At 42.7% G+C, this 25932-nt stretch overlaps 1 pseudogene; it reads right to left on the reverse strand.

Annotated features, from left to right (window-relative positions):
• Positions 1-13249: 13249 nt before the first annotated feature.
• On the reverse strand, positions 13250-13367 carry LOC124614119 (annotated as a pseudogene).
• Between the last annotated feature and the right edge of the window lie 12565 nt (positions 13368-25932).

Raw genomic sequence — 25932 nt, forward strand, 5'->3', positions numbered from 1 at the left:
CTTGACAAATTGCTTACGTGACAAATTCACATCAGAAACAGCAATATTTTTTTTTCTTTTCGCATCAGTCTTTTGACTAGTTTGAAACAGCTCACCACGAAATCATCCCTTGTGCCAACAACATCATCTCAGAGTAGCACTTACACGCAAGGCCCCCAATGATTTTTTTTTAAAATATAACAATGTCTGTCTTTCCGTACAGTTCTTAACCTCTACAACTACTTCTTATACGTCGAAGGTGTTCTGTGCTACATCGGCACATGTTCTGTAATTCTCTGCCGTCCTGTTATCAGTATATTCCATGTTCTATTTTCTCCGCCAGTTCCGCTGAGAACCACCTCACCTTTTACTTCACCAGACCATCTAATTCACAACGTCCTTCTGTAAAAACATACAAAATGCAACATCCGAAATGCTTCGACACTAATCGTTTCCATAAAAACCTACTGCACTGCTCCAACAATTCTTCCTCAAACTTCCTTTCTCAAATCAAGAAATATGTTTGATAATAGTACACATTTTTAGGACTGTAAAGCCCTCTATGACTGCGTTAGTATGCATTTTGAGTCTCCCCGCTTCGTCCATTAAATGTTACTTTGATTCCAATGTAACAGAATCTTTTCGTGTACTTCGTTGCCCCCAATTTTTATGTCAATTTTTGTCACTAATCGACTGGTCTAAAAAAAACTGATTGAATGGATCAAGGATGAACTTGAAAAAACGTCTTGGGACGTCCGCCCCGAACAAACAACGACCAAAATCTCACAAAATGAGGTTTAACAAAAAAAAAAAAAATATACGGGGCGTGGAAGGTCAGGAGCTTGAATGTAGTAGGGGAGCTAGAAAATCTGAAAAGGGAAATTCAAAGGCTCAGTCCATCAGTCTAGATATAGCAGCAGTCAGTGAAGTGAAACGAAAAAAGACGAGGATTTCTGCTCAGATGACTATAGCAGCAGCACTGTGGGCGTTGCGTGTAGGTGCTACTCTGAGATGATGTGGTTGGCACAAGGGATGATTTCGTGGCGAGATGTTTCAAACGACTCAGAAGCAGAAAATGGCATAACGGGAGTAGGATTCGTTATGAACAGGAACGAAGGGCAATTGTGTTACATCGAACAGTTCTGTGACAGGATTGTTCTTGTCAGAATCTACTGCAAACTATCACCGACGACGATAGTTCAGGTGTACATGCGACGTCGCAAGTTGAAGATGAAGGGGTAGAGAAAGCATATGGGGATACTGGAAGGAGAATACAGTACGTAACGGGAGGTGAAAAGCTAATAGCATGTAATACTGGAATGTTTTGTAGTGGAAGGAGCAGAAGAAAAGGTTACAAGAGACTATGGGCTTACGACAAGAAATGAGAGAGGAGACAGACTAATTGAGTTTTGTAATAAATTTCACTAGTAATAGCGAATACTCTGTTCAGGAATCACAAAGGAGAAGATATACTTGGAAAAGGCCTGGTGATACGAGAAGATTTCTTTTAGATTACATCATGGTCAGACAGAGATTCCGTGAGCAAATACTGGATTGTAAGGCGCACCGAGGAGCAGATGTAGATTCAAATCAAAATGCAGTAGTGATGAAGACAAGGCTGAAGCTTAAGAGGTTAATCAGGAAGAAACAATACGCAAAGAATTAGGACACAGAAGTACTGAGGAGTGACGAGATACCCTTGAAGTTCTCTAAGGCTATAGATACAAAGTAACGTCGAAGAAATCAAGGGTACTTCAGTTAATCGATTAAAAAAGGAAGTACAAAAATGTAAAGGGAAATTCAGGAATAGATAAATACAAGTCGCTTAGGAATGAAATAAATAGGAAGGGCAGGGTAGCTGTGACGAAATGACTGGAGCAAAGATGTGAAGAAATCGAAAAATAAACGACTGTCACAAGACTGACTCAGCGTACAGGAAATTTAAAAAAAAAAAAAAAAAAAAAAAAATTCGGTGAAATTAAAAGCAAGAATGATAACATTAATAGTGCAACGGGGATTCCACTGTTAAATGTGGAGGAGAGACCGGATAGGTGGAAAGAGTACATCAAAGCTCTCAATGAGAGGGTAGAAGAAGAAACAGGAGTCGATTGAGAAGAGGTAGGAGAGCCAGTATTAGAATCAGAATTTAAGAGAGCTTTGGAGGACTTACGATGATATAAGGCAGAAGGGATAGCTAATGCTCCGTCAGAATTTCTAAAATCACTGGGTGAGGTGGCCACTAAATGAGAATTCACGATGGTATGTAGAAAGTTTGAGTCTGTGGACATACCATCTGACTTTCTGAAAAACCTCATCCACACAATTTGAAGACTGCAAACGCTGACAAGTGTGAGAATCATCGCACAATCTGCTTATCGTCTCTTGCATCCAAGTTGCTGACAAGAATAATACACAGAAGAATGGAAAGGAAAATAGATGATGTGCTTGATGACAATCAATTTGGCTTTAGAAAAGGTTGATAATGGAAGCAAGCATAAAGCAAAAATCAAGACTCCCTTCATAGGATTTGTCGACCTGGAAAAAGCGTTCGACAATGTAAAATGATGCAATTCTGGACTGATAAGGTAAGGAACGAAGAGGTTCTACGCGGAGTCGGAGAGGTAAGGGATGTGTGAAAAATACTGACAAGGAGAAGGGACAGGATAATAGGACATCTGTTATGACATCAGGAAATGACTTCCATTGTACTAGAGGGAGCTGTAGAGGGCAGAAACTGTAGAGGAAGACAGAGATTGTAATACATCAAGCAAATAATTGAGGACGTATTTGAAAGTGCTACTCTGAGATGATGACACAGGAGAGAAATTCGTGGAGTGCCGTATGAAACCAGTCAGATGACTGATGAACCCGCCTAAAAAAAAAAAAAAAAAAAAAAAAAAAAACAGCACTTTAGCTACTCCTTTCGCTTTTGTCTTTCATCAGTTTACTCTTATTTCATTTTCTTTCTGCAGTGCACGCTTCACTTTATACACGCTTCGTTCTGTTCACCTTGTCCAGTAATTTCTTCTCGCTTTCACTGAAGACTGCAATATCACCACCAAATCTTATCTTTGATACTCTTTTACTCAGAAATTTCCAAACTATACTTGTATTTGACTGATTCATTGATCAAATGTTTGCACAGCAGTGGTGGCGGACTACAGCTCCATCTTGTAACGTTACAACGTTACGTGTACGTAAACGAGGTATATGGCCACTTAGAGTTGGTATGAGGGGAGGTGGTTTGCTTGTGAGGATGAGGGATATCCGTGCGGTCCAAGGGACGATGTGGCGTGGTGTTTGGTACCGGCCAGCCAGGTGCAGAAAGGAGTAGCGCGGCCGGATGTGAGTAAATCCCAAAGTTGGGGATTACGATGATGGTCATCTCGTTTATCAGAATGCAGAGCGACCAGCAATAGCGGCCTTTGAGTGAAACTGAAAGATGGTTTCTTACAGCTCTTTCTGAGGCTATAATAATTTACAATAAGGTATTGAAGCAAGTGTGTAAATATTTGCGATGGCAGAAAAGTGAGTTGCATCTAATGACAAAACAATAATTTCCATACCTTCAAAGCTGCAGAAGTTAATATTAGACGGGCAATATAACGCTTAGAGTCATTTCGACAAACAATGTCTCAGGTGGCAGAATTACGCGATAGCTATATCTCTAAAAGCTACATGTCTGCATCTACCTTGTATCCTGATTTATTACAGTTTTTTATATCTTTCCACTACGCAAATGTTTGTCAGAATATCGTTTCCTCCACAACCACACAACAAATGAATACAGCATGAATACTTCATGTTTTGTGACTCTTGTGTATTCAGTTAATGAAAAATTTACTACTTTGCAAGTTATTGTATTAAAATATTAGTAACAATTGATAATACAAAATCGTGCAAATTTAAAAATTGGTCAAGGCCAAAGATTTTTCAACAAGAAGACCTAAATAATTGTTTAACCAGTATTTAACAATCTGTTGTCATTTATCGTGAGTGCACTTGTGCAAGTACACTGGCTTATTTAGTTATCAACAAACCTTTATTTGTATTTATTGTGAACGATCTGTGTGTATGTGAGTATTTATAACATATCTTTTGTTTAAATATTGTTGCAGTATATTAGTTTAGTGTTGGAAGTGGTGAAGATGAGTCAAATCATGTCCGTAGAAGTTAAGAACGATGTAATTTTGGTGGGACGGCCTTCAGCCAGTGGACAAGAAGACAGTAGTGGAGTAAAGTGGAGATTGAGACTCATCGCGTGAAGAGCTCAAGGGAGTGATTCGGAGCACTTTCCAGGTACATCCTGAAGAAGGCGCTTATCCGCAAGATGTCGAAGAAAACAGACCTCTCTGTGGTAACGAATGGATTCGATTGTGGAGGTTTTTGATTTTGGGCGGTGAATGTCCGCTGTCATACTCCAACTTCTGAAGGGAATTCATACTTCGAGAGGTCGGTATGTGTTCGACAGTAGAGTTGTAACGTTTTCCTCTTATGTTATGGAACTGACAATATGCAGAATATGAGATACTATTCTTTCTATCGCATGTGATAATTTTTATATCATCATGTTGAATTCTGAACTCCTTTGAGCTGGTGAATGTTTCGTGTATTGTGATTGCGAAATGGACTTAGTTTTCGCATATCTTTGATTACAATTTAGTTTGAGGATAAAGCAACCATTCTCATAAAGTTCACAAGTAAGTTTACTTAATTTGATAAGCGTATTTCCTGTGCGCATTTTAACTGAATATCATAGAACCATTTCCAGTTTATTTAAGATGTCCTTTTTTTGAGTAAACATTTTTGAAAGTAAATGTCTGTTGTCTACATTAATGAAAGACGTTGCAACATATTCCTTGTTGGTAAATTATTCATTTAACTTTCGTTTTACAATTTCTGTGAATTTTATTAACTTACAATTCTATCGTATGCATAGACTATTTGGCTGTAGAATCACAACTACAGTTTGTTATTTGCATCGAACTAGCTGCGGGACATGAAAGCAGACATGCTTGACTAGACACTTTGAGTATATATAGCTGTTCTTCATAAACAGGGCAGTGCACTGCCAAAGTACCTGAAGTAAAAGTAACGACCGGTACAGGTACAAATACTTTGCTCGTATGGAATGATGTTTAGTAGAGCAACTACACTAGCAGTAAACGTTAGTACCGTCACAATCGTATACTTTCTGTCATCTGAGTCCAATTTTCGCTTGTAATTCTTTCCTTTCTTTACCCTTATATATATTGTGTGATGCCCGTCTTTCTCCATTGCTTAAACCAATATTCCTGATAACTTCGAACAATTTGCCCCATTTCCCATTGTCGTACGCTTTTTCAAATTCACTGAATCCTATGAACGTATTACAATGTTCCTTACGTCTTGCTACCATTATCAAGCGCACCTCTCTGGTACCTTAACCTTTTCCGAAAACCATAAACATAAATGCCTAACATACCCTCAGTTTTCTTTGTCATTCTTCTTGAGAGGCCTCAGTCTTGTCCGGGAATCCTCACCTCATTTTAATTTCAATATTTCGCTAAATTAAAGTCTAGTTTACATGATTATGTTCATATTTGACATCAGATTATCTTATATACAGATAATTAGTAATAGCTAGGTTCATAAGCAGTGGGTTCTTCAGTTGATTTCGTCTCCTTACCTTTTTTTGCATTTAGTAAAACATCTGTGCGTGTGGCATAGTACGCAACATGCTAGCGCTCGCAAGAAGTTCTCTTGTCTTGCGCTGGTGGAAAGAAGGAGTTTACAATGGGCTTCCTGTTTCAGAACCAACCAGGCGGAGCGTGTAGGCTGCGGAGGAAGGCGATGCCCGGCTGGATCACAGCGCCCACCTGCGTTCGAAAACGGCGGGGGATATCGTACTGCCCACGTTCTGCTGACTCGCAAGAGAACGCCTTTCGCTGAGAAACTGGAAGTGAACACAGCAGAGAGACCCTCTAAGTAATAGGACCTAGACTTCAGCAGCACTCAGCCTGCAGAAGGCGCACGACCACACTTCGTTCGCAAAAAGCATGAACCTCAGGAATGCAGTTCCAAAGTGTTTCACAAGAGATAACGTCCTTTGCAGAGTCTCGTGAAACCATAGAGCTCTTGTAGTTACATGTGTGGCTCTTGGCCGGCCGTGGTGGTCTCGCGGTTCTCGGCGCGCAGTCCGGAACCGCGCGATTGCTACGGTCGCAGGTTCGAATCCTGCCTCGGGCTTGGATGTGTGTGATGTCCTTAGGTTAGTTAGGTTTAAGTAGTTCTAAGTTCTAGGGGACTGATGACCACAGCTGTTAAGTCCCATAGTGCTCAGAGCCATTTGAACCATTTGTAGCTCTTGACTAACACTCTGGTGAAAAAGAAACTCGACCCATGCATGGAAAGCTAGAGTGGTGACGCTGGGTGCGCACCTGCTCCAGGGTGGACTGCATCTGATTGGTTTTTCTGTGCTAACAACGCAGTTGGGAGTTTTCCTGATTGGGAACTGTACTTCACATCTGCTTCGTAATTGGTTGTGGGAATAGGGTTCTCTGCCTCGTGATGACTGGGTGTTGTGTGATGTCCTTAGGTTAGTTAGGTTTAAGTCGTTCTAAGTTCTAGGGGACTGATGACCGTAGATGTTAAGTCCCATAGTGCTCGGAGCCATTTGAACCATTTTTTGGGAATAGGGCACACGATTCTGAGCTCATGTGGTCAGGAGCGACTCATACTGACTGGGTGGTGAGATGTCTTAGCGTACAGTCTGATTTGTAGACAACAGTTTGTCGTATTCAGAGTTAGGTAGTTGTTGGTGTTTCGTGACTTTCCTTGATTTGTTGTATAAGTCTTCCATCCAGCCTTTGGCAGCGTACCACATTTCAGCCATCAGCATCGAGAGGCATAGTAACGTAGCTGCATATCAGAGAACTCTACTTGCAAATGAAGGTAGAACGTGACTTGTAGCATCATCACATCGTCTGCAGCCGTAACCACCGGACCAGCTCCGGTGAGAACAGCATGAAGTTCAAATTTTGGAGTCAGTAATGAAGGGTAGGGCGGTTATATTTCAATTTAGGCAATATAGGGTTTAGATTAACAGTGAAATGCGTTTGTGCCGACCACAGAGCTTCGGTGTGTAGTCACTGCTCTTTTAGCCTTTTCTCATTGTTACGAATAGGGTAATCAGTCATATTAATTGTTAAGATCGAGGGGATACGTGTTGTTAGGTCACGAGACAAATAATGGTATCCGCTTGCTTATGGAATAGTTTTAACCAAAACTGCTACATAACCTAGTTAACAACCCAGTGTTCGAATTAGACACGCGATCGGTGAAAGTATACTTGCAACTGAAACAAACCCGCAAGATTTTATAGTAAATACTTCTTCATTTCATTTCTGTGTGTAATGTTTCTGTGAGCTACTTCCGATGGCTGACAGTGAGAATGTGAGAGTGACATGAGTAGAACTGCAAGTGGTTGGCAAAACTGTTTATCGCTAAAGTCAAAGTCCTTGACAGGTAACCACTGGACGATGTTCTCTTTGTGGGATGGATGTCTGCTCCCCGAATGCAGCTGCATCATGCGGCAGGAGACTGAACTTTGTAAGTAGTATACTCATATTGTCAGAAGCATTGAAAGGAATGCTTTCTAAATAAATAGGTATCAGCAAGGGCATGAGAGAAACTGAGACACCCAAAGCGAGAGGAATCTGCTGGATTCAAAGGAGTTCATCAGTATCTGAAGTTCTGAAAGGGAGCCCAGAACTGAATCCACAAAATTATTTTTTAATGCGGTGATTGTCTATGTGCAGCGACGCTCATTGCCCAAAATGCGAACCCACCTTATGGTGTGAGAGAATTGCTGTTCTCCACCCCTCTCTAAGAGATAGATGGTTGTTGCCTGTTAATCACTTCAAATTTTTTAAAAGGTGGGAGATAGTAGCTTTATGATTTTGTTCATCTGAAGGAAGTGAGATAGCAGCAGTGATGGGGAACATACACAGTGACTTCACCTTAGAGCGCCAGAGAGGGAGGATTTCGCCTTCGTCTCTACTTCCAGCAGATAATGCTTCAGCTGATGGTCTCCTTCCGATTCTGTTTCACTGCCAGTTAAAGACATTGTAGCCAAGCTTGTAACTTTCAACAACCACTGTAGCCATTCTACACATTTCAGTTTTATACTGCTGGTAAGCATCTGCAGGAATTGAGAATGATGCGGTCAGGCAGACCCAAAGTCTTTTGTGTCGAGTTAGAATTTGGCTTTTAAGAATAAATTCACGCAAACAGCTAGCTGAACTCAGTATGTGCTTAGGTAAGGAATGTGGTGCTCGTACATACTTCTTCTGGCTGAGTATGTGGAAGTACAACCAGTGGTAAAGATGCGATCGGCAGACTCAAGTTGTAAATCATGTCGATAGTATAGAGACAAATTTCTGTCGAATTATTGGTCAGCGGTTGTGCAGGCAAGAATGAACGAGGAGATAATGATGTGGTGAATCCTAATGGTCTGAAATTAGCACTCGGCAAAGTATTTTGAGCTTTACAGCCCAGCAGAGTTGATATAGTTCTGTTACAAAGAGTTACAACCGCGCTATTTCGGAACGCTATTAGGGGGGATTACAGCTAACGAAGAAGCATTTAAGTTATTACTACAGGGATTAGAATGTACTCAGATGCGGAAAACGTAAGAACGGAGACATCTTTCTCATCATGTGTCACATCAAGAAACTTAATTCTGTAAAACTAGGACCATAAATAGAAAGAACGGCTTCAGTATAGCACAAAACGTAACTGAAACAAATATACAGTGAAACGAACAGAGGGCGTGTACCAGAAGCACCCCTGAAAAGACACACTTGGGGAAGGAGTACATTACTACAATAACGTTGATTGTTAGTGTACGGTGTTCAAAGGCTTGGTGATCAGTGACCCGATGCAACCTCGTGCCTTTCCACACCATAACACCTGGACCCCCAAACACATGCAAGTTCTGTAATTCTTCTGGGCGTATTATGTGTTCCCACGTGTACCCTCATAATTTGAGCGTATCGTATGTTCAGAATCCACGCAGACTTACTCTGCTCTCGTTTGAGAAGTTTACACCCCCACGCCTCGTTGGTGCAGAGCTAATCTTGTTGGCGCCACGGAAATCTTTGAAAGCAGTACACTCATCGTTCAGCTTTACTGTGACACTCTTCTCCTACCCGATGAGTATCTTTTTAGGGATGCTCTCCGCCTTAACATCATTTTTATGCACGGCAATGTACGACCGCATCGACCAGAGCAGTTGAAAACGGTCTTGTAACGACAAGATATTGGACGAAAAGGAGTGACATTCTCAGACCCCCGAGTTCAATTCCATTAAGCGAGTGTGGGAGCAACGACCATCCAGCAGTTGACAAGCGTGCTGAAGGAGGAATGGAACGTGCTGCCACAAGAACGCCTTACCAACATTGTAGTCCACTTGGGAGCACGTTGTAGAGCATTCACTGTCCTCCATGGTGACGGCGTGTCTCCAGACAGGTTTTCGCTGGTCGACTCGGGCTCACTTCGAAGCGGGACTCACCGCGGAAGAGAATTCCAGGTTGAAGACGTATCTGCAAACGCTCCAGACAGCGGTGGGATACTGATCTGTCTGTCGCCTATGATACAGCCCTTGAACAACGAGTGATATTCTGGACCCATTTCTTTGTCATCCGCGGTACCCTTGAAGCACAGCGGTACTTCGATGACATTCTACGCCCCGTTTTGTTGCCTTCATGGCGAGAGATCCTGGGCTTATATATCAGCAAGATAATGCCCGCCTACACAGGGCTCGTCTTCGTGCTTGCCAAACCCTGCCTTGGCCGTCTAGGCCGCCAGATTTCTACCTAGCATGTAAGTTTAGTATTACGGGCAGCGACCTCGAACCATATCGAGGTCTTGACTATTCAGCGCTCCAGTCGGACAGAATTGGGCATGGTATCCGTCAGGAGGACACCTAACAATTCTACGAATCAATGCCAAGCCGAATAACGACTAACGTAAGGACCACACTGACTCGCTGAGTTTGTGAAGCTCTTTCTCTTGCACAAGTTACCCAATTTTTCTGAAATTGTAATCATTTCTTCGTCCGTAGATGTACATCACATCTACAGATTTCCTCCACGTTCGAATAATTCCTTGGAGGTGCGTGGGCTTTTTGTCTTAAACTGGATTACTTTCATGTTGACTACTCCTGCCTTCATACGTCTCCATTTTTCAGTCAAGGTGTTGCCAACGTCTAAAAACAGCCTCTGGCCCGTGACAGAAGTCGCAGCGACATGTAAACACTGTTTTGCTAAAGCACTGTGTCGAGGTCACATACTTGATGTAACGGATTTCTCCATACTTGAAAACTACAGCCATTGCTAAATATGTTACACAGAGGTTAGTTTTGCTCGATCAAGGTTCACTACGGAAAGAAAAGTCACAAAATTTTTCGTGGTTGTGTTCTGTTTATGTAGATATACAATCCGATATGTTATTTACATATTTCCTTTCACATCAAGATAGATTCGCAGTTGTATTGGTTTTGTGTTTCCTTCTACACATGATTTGTAATTGCCATATGTGGACTTATTATTGTTTTGTTCTGTTGTGCGTTTCCACAATTGGTAACATGATAACTTTGAGCAAAATATGTCTATGTGCATAAAATTGGACATTTGCGTGAAAAGTATAAAAGAGTATAACTTACGTAGTATCTTGCGAGAGGGACGAGTTTCGTACTAAATCGACAGCTTGCTGTGTGAAACAGCAACAAATGGTTCAAAATGGCTCTGAGCACTATGCGACGTAGCTTCTGAGGCCATCAGTCGCCTATAACTTAGAACTAATTAAACCTAACTAACCTAAGGACATCACACGCATCCACGCCCGAGGCAGGATTCGAACCTGCGACCGAAGCGATCGCACGGCTCCAGACTGTAGCGCCTAGAACCGCACGGCCACTCCGGCCGGCACAGCAACAAAGCAACAAGGAAAAAAGAGAAGACACTCGTCGCTGTAAATAGGCGACCCATGGTGCTTGAAACATATCAGCGAAAGAGAAAGTGCATTTATTAAAATGTGAAGCGCAGGATGACATTTGTACAATTAAAAGGGTATGCGCGCTCATAGTCAAACGCAAATATTTCTTGAATTATTAAGTGAAATCCTTTGAACTGGTTGTGAGCTCAAAGCACCAATTTTTGAGTGTGAAATTTTTCCGCAGAGCAATGTGGCTGCAACGTTTCCATGTTTCCATGGAATTTTACGAGTTCCCCGCTGCATTGACATACGGAATGCCTCGTACATTATAGAGTACGTTTTAAATAAACAGTTCCATATAGTGCTGTGATGTAGACATTCGCAGTATTTTGTGCACTGATTGACATTACTCGCCTTGTTTACATACTAGCTCGTAGTTGGCTTCAGCTGCCTTTGACCACGACTCGAACTTTTCCAATAGTTTACGCAAATCTCGGCGTCTTTACGATCCTTGGGTCGGTCCGCGATCTAATGATTCTTGTTGATACTATAGCAACGACCTGTCTTGGTGTTTGAAATGCAATATGGACTTTTATAACAAAAATTACGGTGAAACACGGACTGAAATAGCGGCTACGATGCACATCGTGTGCAACAACAGCAAGAAGTAAATAAATAAATGATTGCGCCTATGATTCTTTCTAATTCCAGAGCTTTCGCTCGTCCCTCCATCTAGTGCCGTCTGATAAAAATAACACCAAGACGGACCTTCCACCGCAATTAACTTTATTCTAGCGATAGCAATTAGTGTCACTTCATTACTATGTATTTTATTTGTCATGCGTTCAATATTTGATTAATTTTCTCCGTTGTTTCACATATATCTTGCGATCTTGTTTTAGGACTGATGAAAATCAGATAACGTTCTTTTCGCCTTATTCTAACATATGAATAGCGATTGAATTGCTCATCTGGAACTAACATGGTATATAAGTACAGTCTCTCATTAACAGATAAGATATTGTACTGGTTTCAGTCAAGTAATATCTTTTGCTGGACAACATTTTCGCCTTTGCCTGCTACATTCACTTAGCAATCAGCATGAATATTTATGTATCCGTACGTATCGGTATTGCATAGGATTCATCATAAATTTGTTCAAATAGAATAAGAGTTCGTAAGATGACAGGATTTAGTGCTATTCCTCATTTGGTTGACGAAACTGTAAAATTTTAAGGGGAGGTATAACTGATTGTTGTGGTTAGTTCGTAATTGCTCAAGTGTCCTTTGCATTTGTGCTACTTGAGTAGTGAGACTGTTGGAGCAGACTCGACATTGCATCGAGCGCTATGGAGTATCGGGATATGTCATTTTTATAAAAAGAGAATAAAAGCACATAAACATAAATGAAAACCCAGAAATCATGCACGCAACAAATTCATGTTAATGATTGTCTGGAGTAACTGATGACATTGTCGCAGAAATACACTAAAATAGTCCCAATTCCCCGGTTTGGACCAACGTTTTCTGGAGGTTACCCTTGCTTACTAATCAAATGCTGGAAATGGAAGTCCCTTCTCGAACATCTGCAATTGGGATCATTTCTGTCCCATTCCAGACTGCTAAGTTGGAAAGAATAACGATTATTTAATGTGCCACGTATGAAACAGCGCGCTTCGCATCTGGGGGCAGAGAATGAAAAGTGAAAATATAAATAAACGAAAAAGGAAAGAGTTTATTCCTAATATGCAACGAACTGTGAACTAATCGCTTTCATCTATGTATTGGTTGCTATTACGGAATAGTAGGGTAAACCCGTGTATCCGAGCCAAAGTGGGTACGTCCAGATCCATGTGGCTATGTAGTGCTGTTATTGGGCTGATAACGTTCGGAAATAGTAGCAGCAGCAATGTCATGGTGATGTAGGAAATCGTCATAGCAGATTCCAGAATTTTTTAAAGGTTTTGTTGAAAAATTTTCTGGTTTTTGCGCTGTTTGGAGCAATGATTTGAACAGAATTATTACCTGATGTGAGACAAGTATACAATTCTTTCAACTAATCGTATTTTCAGTATATCACTGTGTTAGTATGACGCATATAATTTGACTTCTATGTTGCCAGCAGGACCATCCGACCGCCGTGTCATCCTCTGCTAAGGATGCATGTAGGAGGGGCGTGTGGTCAGCACACTGCGCTCCCAGTCCTTATGATGGTTTTCTTTGAGCGGAGCCGTTACGTTTCGGTCGAGTAGCTCCACAGTTGGCATCTCGAGGCTGAGTGCACCGCGAGAAATGGCAACAGCGAGTGGTGGCCAGGATGGTCACCCATCCAAGTGTGAGCCACGCCCGACAGCGCTTAACTTCGGTGATCTGACGGGAACCGGTGTATCCACTGCGGCAAGGCTGTTGGCACCAGTGTGATGTTTTGTTCAATTTTGGACTGTGAGACAAAATCAGGCACACAAGGGAGGATTACAAACGCGGTTCTTGTCTAAGAAGTGAGTCACAAGGCGAAACATTACACGTGGAAGTGTGAAAAGTGCCGAAACCTAGGTCAAAAGACTCCTTTTTCGCAACCTGGGGCTGCTTTTGCTGTTAATTTTACATTGTAAACCGTCGCTGACCATGCTACCAGGTCAAAATTTTAAGTTTAGACAGTTCGAGATGACGCCCCTCAAAACCTTGTTCGGAAACAATATTTTTCAGTTTTCTGTAAACTCAAAATTCCCGAAACTACAAGTTGAGTTGGTAACTGTTCCTGGGACAAGTGTTAACTTGGAAGAAAGTGCAAAGAAGATCAGTAGTAGGAGGAAGTTCAAAACCAAGATACTGATCCCCTCTCCATACAAAACCGATTTTAAGGCTGAAGAAAAAGCCAGGAAAGAGAAAGACGAAAAGGAAGTGAAAACCAAAGCTTTTTTTTGGGGAAGTACCAATTTTCTGAAGCTGTAAAGAAGGTGAAGAAGCAAAAGATGATAGTTGTAAGGACTACACAGGCTCAAAACACCTCAAGGAAAAACGAAGGTTCTTTGACTTCCCCGGGACAAAGAGACCCGACCGAAGCGTGAAAATTTAGTAATAAACTACATTCAGACTCATTATCGAAGGAGGGATGGATCCAGCGTCTAGTTCCTTGTGGCTAGGTCCCAGAGCAATGTGCTCATGATCACGCTGGGCAAGAAGACAACTGCTTCGTCCGCGATTCAAGGTTACATACTAAATGTTTCTGCTTTCATTAGGACCAGTTATTAACAAATTTGCCGCTATTACTGAAATATACTTAGAATTTGACATTCTTTTTTTAAAAACGAATTTTGGTTCTTAAAATTTTTCCCATTCATTTCAATCGTTACCCCACATTATCCCGCGTGTGGAGCAAAACTGTTGTTTTGTGCCTAATGATGTTAGTGTTTTTACTGTTGGGGTGGCTTATTTTAAGCCAAGACAGGACTAAGATCATGTTGTTGCTTAAATGATCTGAATAACTTTAATTTTAGAACTTATTGATCATTCAAAATAATTTATATGAATTAGAAAGTGATATACCCTGTTTTATTCCACCTCCTCCTACAAGTTGTGTTTGAATTAATATGAATAAGTCCATAAAAGCACTGTGAACTAAAAGACGTTCTCAAGCAAACTATGGGTCAGACAATTAAATGTGTTTTGTTTTCCGTACACTATCGATATCTCTACCTTGTTTATTTTTATGGTATGCCATATGCAGATTGCAAAGTGAACGACATCTCATGTAAAGGGTTTATCTTTCCTATGTGTTACACAGGCCACAAATTGTCTGTGTTTTGGAAAACAGCGTTTAATGGTGCAAATTGACCCCTCGATAGCAATGATAAGCAATTCGTTATTCGCCCTGAGTACGTTAGTCCCTCGCTGTAATGACCAATGATTGTAAACTACCAATAAGCTACTAACGTATTTTTCCCACATCCAGATTGTCAATTTTCAAGAGTATAATTACGTTTACATATCTAATACGGATTATGATTTGCACTCCGCCGTGATGGGACAACAACACGCTGATTGTCTCAGGTAAGTGACTTGCTTTGATAGCTTTCACTTGTAAAAGATGTTATCCTTTACAAACAGCTGGTACGTATTTGAGCGCTCTTTATGTCTCTTTATGTAACTCGTTTGGATGCAAATTTAACTAGTAAATTTATGTTTATTTTATCGCTTCTGTACAAGCTCTCAATGTTATGTCCTAATTCACGTATTGTTTGTTCACGATCATGTGAATCACATTCACTAACAGAAACAACCTTTCATTCGTAGAAACTATTTCTGTACTTGTGTATGTGTATTGTGTATTGAACCGGGGATCCAGGCCCCGAGTCAACACCCCTCCCCCTCCCCTCCCCCTCCCTCCGGGAACGTCCCATACAAGACGAGTGTAAACCCATATGTTTGCGTGGCAGAATTATGGCGTACGCGTACGTGGAGACAGTGTTTGCACAGCAATCGCCAACATAGTGTAACTGAGGCGGAATAAGGGGAAGTAGCCCCCATGCACCAAGTCAGATAGAAAACCGCCTTAAAAACCACCCACAGGCTGGCAGGCACACCGGATCTCGACACTAATCCGCGGGGGGGATTCTTGCCGGGGACCGGCACGCCTTCCCGCTCGAGAAGCAGCGCGTTAGAGAGCGCGGCTAACCGGGCGGGCTTATTTCTGTACTTAAATTGTTATTACTATTGTAAATGCGAGAACTGTCAGTGGCCAATCTTGCTATGAACTCTGCCGCCACCGAATCACTAAGGAGGGACCTCTGCCTGTCTGCCCATCCCGGACAGACAAAGTGGCACCACCCAAACGACCCTGCTTTTCACCATCGGTCCTGACTTTGACCCCTGGCAACGCCAGCACCGAGCCAGAGGAAATACCAGACCTTCCGCATTAGAGAAGACCTTGTGGTTGCATGTGACCGCAGTGCGGCCGCGTCCTGCCTCCTCAGCTCTCCACGCATACCGGGGTCGCCAGCGCAGAGCTGACTCTCGAGTAGCTCGTTCACGCCGTCCGCCACACGTCAGCGTCTGCACGCCGTCCGCCACACGTCAACGTCTGCAGCTGGAATATTACGAGGGAACTCCGGACTGCGCCAGAGAATGGATAAACAGTTTTTGTATCTTCACCACGACCCACCTCTGCTGCTGTCCACATTCCCTATCTTTAACAGAGAAACCAGTCCACACCCAGACAGACTACCTTTCTCACCTTTAGGTGATAAATTTCCTTATGTCATTTATGTTTTTGGATATCTGTTGCAGTATTCGTATAATATTCGACTCCTTCATATCGCTGTCATTAATTACATTTATGAAACTTCCTGGCAGATAAAAACTGTGTGCCCTCCCGAGACTCGAACTCGGGACCTTTGCCTTTCGTGGGCAAGTGCTCTACCATCTGAGCTACCGAAGCACGACTCACGCTCGGTCCTCACAGCTTTACTTCTGGCAGTATCTCGTCTCCTACCTTCTAAACTTTACAGAAGCTCTCCTGCGAACCTCGCAAAATTAGCGCTCCTGAAAGAAAGGATACTGCGGGGACATGGCTTAGCCACAGCCTGGGGGATGTATCCAGAATGAGATTTTCACTCTGCAGCGGAGTGTGCGCTGATATGAAACTTCCTGGCAGATTAAAACTGTGTGCCCGACCGAGACTCGAACTCGGGACCTTTGGCTTTCGCGGGCAAGTGCTCTACCGGGCGTGAGTCGTGTTTCGGTAGCTTAGATGGTAGAGCACTTGCCCGCGAAAGGCAAAGGTCCCGAGTTCGAGTCTCGGTCGGGCACACAGTTTTATTCTGCCAGGAAGTTTCAAATCGGCGCACACTCCGCTGCAGAGTCAATATCTCATTCTGGAATTACATTTATGTATAGCGAGAGTCCCTCCTAAGGTTCGTCAGGAGCTTTTCTCTGACAAATTTGCAAATTCGTTTTTTGCGATGTGTAGCTGGTGTCAGAGGAAAAATAATGCTCATCAAGTCTTATGTGACGCCTATTTGCAATGCGAGCCATTTGTACCATCCAGATTGTACCACACCTCAACGGCGAGATCGTGTAGATCCCTCAGAGTGGTTGGTGGGCCACGTTGTCCATAAGCATCCCTTTTATGTTTATCACAGGCAGGTGCGATAGGGTTCATGTCTGGAGAACATGCTGGCCACTCTAGTTCAAATGGCTCCAAGCACTCTGGGACTTAACATCTGAGGTCATCAGTCCCCTAGACTTAGAACTACTTGAACCTAACTAAGTTAAGGACATCACACACATCCATGTCCGAGGCAGGATTCGAACCTGGGACCGTTGCAGCGCCTAGAACCGCTCGGCCACAGCGGCCGATGCCACTCTAGTCGAGCGATGTCGTTATCCTGAAGGAAGTCATTCACAAGACGTGCATGATGGGGGCACGAATTGTCGTCCATGGAGACGAATGCCTCGCCAATATCCTGTCCGTATGGTTGCACTATCGGTCAGAAGATGGCATTCACGTCTCGTACGGCCGTTACGACGCCTTTCATGACCACCAGCGGTAAGCGTCGTCCCCACATAATGCCACCACAAAACAGCAGGGAACCTCCTCCTTGCTGCACTCACTAGACAGTGCGTCTAAGACGTACAGCCTCACCGGGTTTCCTCCAAACACATCTCCGACAATTCTCTGTTTAAAGGCATATGGGATACTCATCGGTGAAGAGAATGTAATGTCAATCCTGAGCAGTGTGGTTGGGTCCATCTGTACCGCGCTGCATGGTGTTGTGGTTGCAGACCTGGACCTCGCCATGGACGTCGGGAGTGAAGTTGCGCGTCATGCAACCTCTTGTGCAAAGTTTGAGTCGTAACACGATAATCCGTAGGTAGCGGTAATCAACTGCCGTAGTAGCCCCTGGGCGGCCTGAGCGAGGCATGTCATCGACAGTTCCTGTCTCTCTGTATCACCTGCATGTCCGAACAACATCGCTTTGGTTCACTCCGAGACACCTGTTCACTTCCCTTGTTGAGAGCCCTTCCTGTCACAAAGTAACAACGCGGACGCGTTCGAACCACAGTATTGATCATCTAGGCATGGTTGAACTACAGACAACACGAGCCGTGTACCTCCTTCCAGGTGGAAAGACTGGAACTGATCGGTTGTCGCTGCTCATGCATGGTTGTTTACATCTTTGGAGGGTTTAGTGACATCTCTGAACAATCAGTGGGACTGTGTCTGTGATACTATATCCACAGTCAACGTCTATCATCAGGAGTCCTGGGAACCGGAGTGATGCAAAACTTGTTTCGATGCGTGTATAAGCTTATTCCTGCTGTAAGCACTGTTCCTGATAATGGCTAGAAATCCAAAATCTATATTGTACACAAGAAATGTACGTACGTAGAGAGTCACATCGCTGTGTATTCTTTAGGAAAAACACTATTTGGCTGTAGTTCCGCACCATCGAATGTAACAGTGTCGCATTAGTACGATGCTACAAATACCTAAGGACTCATCGTTTTGCTAACTGCAGCTGACAATGATATGTGGAAAAAAGAAACAAGAATTGGTTCCACCAAGTATGAAACAAACGTTAAAGAAAGCCCGATGTATAAGGGAAATGTAGGGATATTGTTGATGTACCTAAAGTATCTAGTCGAATTATGAATGCTGATATTTTTCGAATAATACAGGCGACACCTCTGCTGTTCATGTGACTTGCAAGCTTCGGTAAGGATGTCACATTGGCATCAAATTTCAGCAAAATTCTTTCCAACACCACATTGGACATGTCAGACGATGAGAAGGACACAGCCGCCTCTCTTACCAACATTTCCTCTTCTTTTGACGCCTCTGCGATGGAGGACAGAACCGTGTAGCCCAACGTTGAAATCACGCCGTTTTATGATGAGTGGGCAAGGAAGACGTTCATGACACACCACCGCTCAACTGGGGAACGAAAAGGCATCACTACGTGGCATTAAGGGTGTGAATGAAACCATCTCTTTCGCTGCTGCGTTGATTCCCACACATTCAAGTGTCATAAACGACAGTTCCATTGCGATGTGCAAAGGGACGACGTTGTTAACGATCTTTCACACTGCTGACACACTCTGACGTTCCAACACTTCCCTATGGACTTTTTGGATCTGCATGTCCATTAAATGTGATCTCACTCCTTTGGAATGCACCGCGACCGTAGTTTTGGTTCTCGTATACTAGTCGGAAGAGCTAGTTACCTTTCAAAAACTTTCGACGAAATTGAAACGTGATCCGAAGCAGGAATGGATGGTTGGGCTTTTCCAACAGTCTTGTTTTGCGTCCTTCTGTGTGTTAAAGGAGGGGAACGACATTGGCACATGCTTGAATAAAACGGCAAAGAACCTATCTAAGATATCCCAGATTGGCAAAACGCTCTCTAGCAGCTGCCATTTATTGAGAATTTTAATCTGATGTGATCCATTGCAAATGATTTCTGAAAGCCTGCGGTTGTAAAATTAATGGTTTTGTTAATAAAAAACTATTCTCGGTGTACTGTGCCATTTTTAAATAACGGTTTTTGACGTGTGAGATCGTGCTTTCCTCTGTTGGCTTTACTCCGACATATGAAAAATGCGCAATTCCTAGTTGGTAAGTAGTTATAAGTAGTTAGTGGCGAAATTTGCTAGAACTTGTACTTACAGTTTCCTTAGGGTCCATTTGTGCATAGTCTCGCACTTGTTAAATATCACACACAGTTTTCTGTGTACAGTATATCACTAGAACATTAACAAACAGCTACGAAGATGTTTTTAGATGTAGTCGACAATGATAATTTGATAGGTTTCCACAAATGATGAAATGGTTTTGTACAGAGAATATTTATCTTAATAACGTGGGTCATAATTTGCTTATATTTATTTTAAAATAGAGCTTATTTCTGTGTGTTACTATTTTTATGTAAGTAGACTGCGGAAACATCCGAAGAGCTTCACTGATTCACTTTCAAGTTTATCCTTTAAGATACTGTCTTCATATTTTCTGTAATATGGATATATCTCCAGTTCTTCTAGCAGATACATTTTACGCCCTTTATTTACCCGGTGGAGTACTTTGACACTTTGCTCCGCTTTTCTAAATGGGTGTTCTATATTATGTATGTGTGTCGCTGTTGACGTATGTTATGTGTCCATTGCGTGTGTACACGTGAATGTGCTCTGTGTACTTAGTGTTGAAATTTTGGCCTCTTTCTCCTATGTAGAACACTGAGCATTCCTTACATGTTACTTTGGCTATTCAATAGTCTGAGTATGGGCTATGATTACACTTTATATTATTTAAAGTTTTAAACATGGCTGCGTTGTCAGCGACCACTACAACGTAAAACTGAAGCAACAACCGTTTACTTCTAAATGGCCGAAACCTAGGTCAAATATACTTCATTTCTGCGACCGAGGGCTGTTATTGTTTTAATTTTATATTGTTTAGTTTTGCTGTAGTATATTAGATGCAGTGAACCCTATTTTTACTTTTTAGTTTTGTTACAATATTTGCAATCTTTTGTGACATATTGTCAACCTATAGGATGCTACGTATACAGTATATTTATTTTCGTCTTTTTCGACTGTGGTACAATTTTAAAAGTTAACGTTTACATAGACAACCTGTAAAATAGGCGCCAGTAGGTAGGCAACTGGCATCGCATTGTTATCAAGTAATGACTATCTGCAGGTGCCTTGAACTACTTTACAGGTAATGTGTGCACACGTTCACTTTTAAAATGAGTGCCACTGAGGGTTTTACCGAGTCGGGGCTTCTTAGGGGAACTACCAAGTTGGGGTTTCTTAGAGGAAACCTTTGTAATTTTATTCACGCACTTGTCAACGTCACACCCCTCCATGATCACGCTACAGAGAGACGAAAAGAAAGAGGGCTGATACCGAGCGAGGTTGCGCTGTGGTTAGCACACCCGACTAGCATGCGGGAGGACGTCGGTTCAGATCCTCGTGCTGTCATCCAGATTTAGGTTTTCCGTGATTTCCCTAAATCGCTCCAGCCAAATGCCGGAATGGTTCGTTTAAATATGGCACAGCCTATTTCCTCGCCAATCCTCCCATATTCTCAGCTTCTGTCTCGTCTCTACTGATCTCGCTCTCGAAGATACGCTGAACTATAATCTCCTCTTTCCAGCAGCGCTGGAAAAGCATAAGCACCCTCACCTGCTTCGGATCAATTTCAGATTTCAACAAATGGCTCTGAATGGTCCCAAGTGGCGGTAACCTGTACAAGAGAGCAAATACTGCTGACGCGCTGCACTTTAAAGGGGTGTGATTTCGTTTAATAGGGATGAAGCCTCACAACGTCCTTAGAGAATGGTAGAAACTTTGCACGATGTCAGCAGTGTCAAAAGCTGTCAAGAACGTCTTCCTATGCTCATGCCATTGCAAATAGTCGTTTTCGGCTGCTAAATGTATGGAAATCGACTCAGGAGGGAAAGAGGTAGTTTCAGTGACGCCTTTTATGCCACTCCTGAGGGCTATACGTGCTGGTCTTCAGCGGTTGTGCCTCAGGAACGTTTTCCACGACTACTCATAATGAAGCCGCTTCATTTCAAAGCTGGGCTTCGCGGTTCTGACTACCATCGCCGAAGCGCCAAAGGATGAGGTGACATGTGGGTCAGAGGGACTGTGACGAGGACGACTGTACGCAACTTCGAGCCAAATTTCAAAATTATGCGTCGCAGTGGAAGGTAGTTACGGGGCTTCGAAAGAGTGATCCAAGAATTTTGTTGCACAGTAAAGATACTCGTCGCTCTGAAGATGATGTACGTGCACTGAAACTAGTTATGTCGTAAAGTTAATAAGCAAATAAGACGACAAAGTTAACGACAAATCTTAAATATCAGCACGATTGAGAAACCTCTCGAGACGGATATATAAGCGATAGCTGTACGTTGTTGTTGGCTGAGAGAATGCTAAGAAAATGTTCAGGTGTCAACTTCCGAAGGCATTCTTCTCTCGTGTAGAGCAGTGGTATTATTTACGTTGTGGTGATGGGAGGGAGAGAGAGAGAGAGAGAGAGAGAAAGAAAGAGAGAGAGAGACTCACGCAAGGGGATACTCGGTGCCAGGACATACCTTCATGGTAATGATTCTCCGGAAACAGCGCCACACACACTCAATCCACAGATCGCTGCAGAGAGCTTTGCAAATTAAGTCGGAGTATTGAGCGAAATTAGATTATCAGGAAGTATGCTGCCGGCAGTGGTGGCCGAGCTGTTCTAGGCGCTTCAGTCCAGAACCCGGCGGCTGCTGCGGTCGCAGGTTCGAATCCTGCCTCGGGCATGGATGTGTGTGATGTCCTTATGTTAGTTAGGTTTAAGTAGTACTAAGTCTAGGGGACTGATGACCTCAGATGTTAAGTCCCATAGTGCTCAGAGCCATTTGAACCATTTTTTCGAGTATGCTTCCCAACCAAATAACGGAGACGACATTTTATTCCACGACCCGAATTGGAATCTGAATATATTCCCGTTGAACAAGCATGCTTTAGCGTCCTCGACTCCAAGGATGCAAACCGACTTATCCGGGAATTTGTAACGACTCTATCCCTCTCTTTCCCATAAACAACCTTAGTGTACTCTTGACGTTAGTTTCTTCGAAAGTCAGTTCGCATACGTCGAGTAACTCGACCTCGTTGCGACTTTGTCTGTTTGACGTAGCCTCTAAGTGCTACACTCGAACATAAACAACAACAATATATGTAGTACGACCATTACTTTGAGCGTTATACTTAACTACTATTCACTATTTCACTAATCATGACCGCGAGTTTACGTAACTCAAATTTAAATTCGCTATCGAATTTCTTATGAATGGTGAAATAGGCAAACCATTAAGTCGATGGATTTAACAACAGAGCAGTCGACGCACTTTTCTGCTCACCTTAATTTTGGTTTTCCGTTGAACGTAGTAACGGCCCCCATTGGAACAGGCACTGTGACGAAACTCACTCTGAGGAATTCCACTTGAGGTTTAACGCTTCTGCTTACCATACACAGTTCCGAAGTTTTGAAGGCACTAATTTCGAATAGTTATACCTACTCATTCATCTTGGAACAGTCATTAATGTTAATTTTTAGAAAAGTTAAAATTTGCTTTTGAGAACCAGAATAAAACTGACAAGATATGTTGCGACTACCGTTTGAGTATTTTAAGTCACTTCTCACTTCGGTTAAAACTAACACATGTCATTTAAATAAACGAATCATACTGTTACGCGTTTAAGAAGACGTCTTTATGTAAACGAATTTTACTGAAGTCATCTAGTAAGGTGAATCATCAGATCTGCATATTACAACAACTCTTTAACTTTAAGAACATAATAGAGCTAATTCAGTTGTTTAATGCATTATCGTCGTTACATTTGAGCGTAAGGTTTAGAAATATTGAAGTGGGTTCTGAAACTAAAAAGTAACTCACTGTAGGTTTAAATTACGGTCAACTGCACAAAACATATATGACTACAGAACGAGCTGAATTAAGTCTTACTCTCGTTTACCTGTATGACAATTAGAAAAAGTTCGTAGCATGCTTTATTAATTACAGTTTAGATGATGATGATGTGTCAATGAGCACTTAAGCAAATTCTTCACGTCTCTTGCTATAAGAATAATACAGTGGCATTACCAAGATTGCTCACAATTGTCTAACTTGAAGCAAAGTTTTTCAACGGGTGAAAACCCATAACTGGGCCAGGTAGTTCTTGTAATCACAGCTAATCACGGTCAGACACGACTTTTTTAATATGAAAGTATTAATAAACGTGTTCCTTCAATTTTTCGTGCAGATTTTAGCAATTGGGGAGCGCACCATAAACACTTTCTTTCACAGTCGCTGCTATCCAGCTACTTCTGGTTTGCTCATTATGCCTGCGGTGAATTTTTTCAAGAAATGTAATGCGACAAGGCCACCTACCGCAACACCGTTCGCCGGGTGTAGCTACATCCCATTTTCTCTTGTAGGAAAGGCGTTCGCGAAGCGGAAATAACGACGGCAAAACCTGGCCTTCTTTGATACCCATATCTGTATACTTTTTGCAGTAATGAATAAAATTACGTTAAGGATGAGCACAGACCGTACATAAATGACTAACTTTATCTTCTTAAATGTACGAGGGTCGTTCAATAAGTAATGCCCCACGTTTTTCCAAAAAGCCATTAATACACATAGAAAAAAGTCCTTGTTCGTGATTCACATTTTATGTTTGTTCTGTGCGCCGGTAGAGTTTCAAACCGTTCTGGAAGATGGCAGAGCCGTAGTACAGCGTCAAAATAACGTCCACATACGACTCACGTTACAAGCAGCGTCCTGTTACTGAATTCTTGTGTGCAGAAAAAGAAACCGTGGTGAACATTCACAAACGTTTATGTGCAGTGTATGGCGCTGCCGTAGTTGATAGGAGACCAGTTGGGCGATTGGTAAAGAAAGTTACAACCTCAGGAAATGCAGAAACAGAGCTCCATGATGAGGCACTCTCGGGACGCCCTGTCACAGCCACTGCTCCAGACATGTTGAATCGTGCGGATGCCATTATTAGGGCCGACCGGTGAATCACATCTCGACAGTTGACTGTACAGTTGTCAGTCAGCATTAAAAGTGCGTCTGCAATGATCGAGACTCTTGGATACTCAAAGAGGTGATTACGATGGGCTCCAAGAATGCTCACAGCGGACCACAAGTTTCAAAGAAAGGCCATTTCATCTGAATTGTTGGAGCGCTTTGAGAGCGACGAAGAGGCCTTTCAGTCACGGGAACGAAAGACGGGTGCACCACTTTGCGCTGGAAACAAAATGGCAGTCCAGCAGTCCATGGAGTGGCATCATCCTCATTCACCACAGAAGAAGAAATTCAGGACAACCCTCTCTGCCAGAACAGTCTTGATGACAGTCTTCTGTCATACTCGTGGATGTGATGCCAAGGGGGTCAACCATCAATTCAGAGGCAAACGTGAAGACTCTGAATAAAGTCAAGAACCGTTTCCGACGTGTTCGATCCAGCAGAAATCTGGCTCCAACACGATAATGCACGCACACACACAAGTATGAGAACGTGGGAACACACTGTAAAATTCGGTTGAACATGATTGCCTCATCCACCCTACAGTCCAGACATGGCACGCTCGGACATCCATCTCTTTGGGCCACTTAAAGATTCTCTACGGATAACACACTTTGAAGATGACGAGAGTGAAAACATGGCTACCCCTACAGGACAAGAGCTTTTACCAGCAGGGAATATATGCTCTTCCACAAAGTTGGCGTACGGCCATAGAACGTAGATAAATAGGACATGGACGAGACATGTCGATGTATATTGTCACCAAATTCTGACTTTTATGTTCTCAGAAAAAAAAATGTGACATTACTTATTGAACGACCCAAGTAGATTCTTAAATCTAGTTCAGTATTTGCATTGTAATTAAAACACTAGAAGCTTCAATAAAAAAAGCAAGTCAGATCTCAACAACACACTGCCTATGTGGACAACATGATTATTCCGTTGAAAACTTCTTCCACGATTTCTGATGCTCTACTGCACTGAAGACATGTCACTGTAAATACATCTGCTGGTTACGTAAGTCGTCAATCGCAGACGGTACTGTATTACACTGCGGACCAGTTGCTGCCTCGCGGTATGTCTGCGGACGTGGGGCGATGGGTGCCTCCATTGGCGACCCACGTCACGCGCGACCCAGTCGCAAATCGCGTTACCATCAGCCTTCGTGTTTGCAGCGCTGGCCTGCCTCTGGCCTCTCAGCTGACCACCATCGATGGCTGCGTTTGGGTGAAAGGGCACGAGCAGCGGTTTTCATAAGGCAGAAACTGAAATCAATATCGGTGGGCATGTCACGATTCCGTACACGATATGGTAGCCCTAACTGCGTCTATTACATGACATCAATATTGCCAGCAATTTTCGTGTACGGGAAGCTTTTTTAACCTTCTGTCAC

The sequence above is a fragment of the Schistocerca americana genome, chromosome 4 (assembly GCF_021461395.2).
Source record: "Schistocerca americana isolate TAMUIC-IGC-003095 chromosome 4, iqSchAmer2.1, whole genome shotgun sequence".
NCBI classification, from domain to species: Eukaryota; Metazoa; Arthropoda; class Insecta; order Orthoptera; family Acrididae; genus Schistocerca; species Schistocerca americana.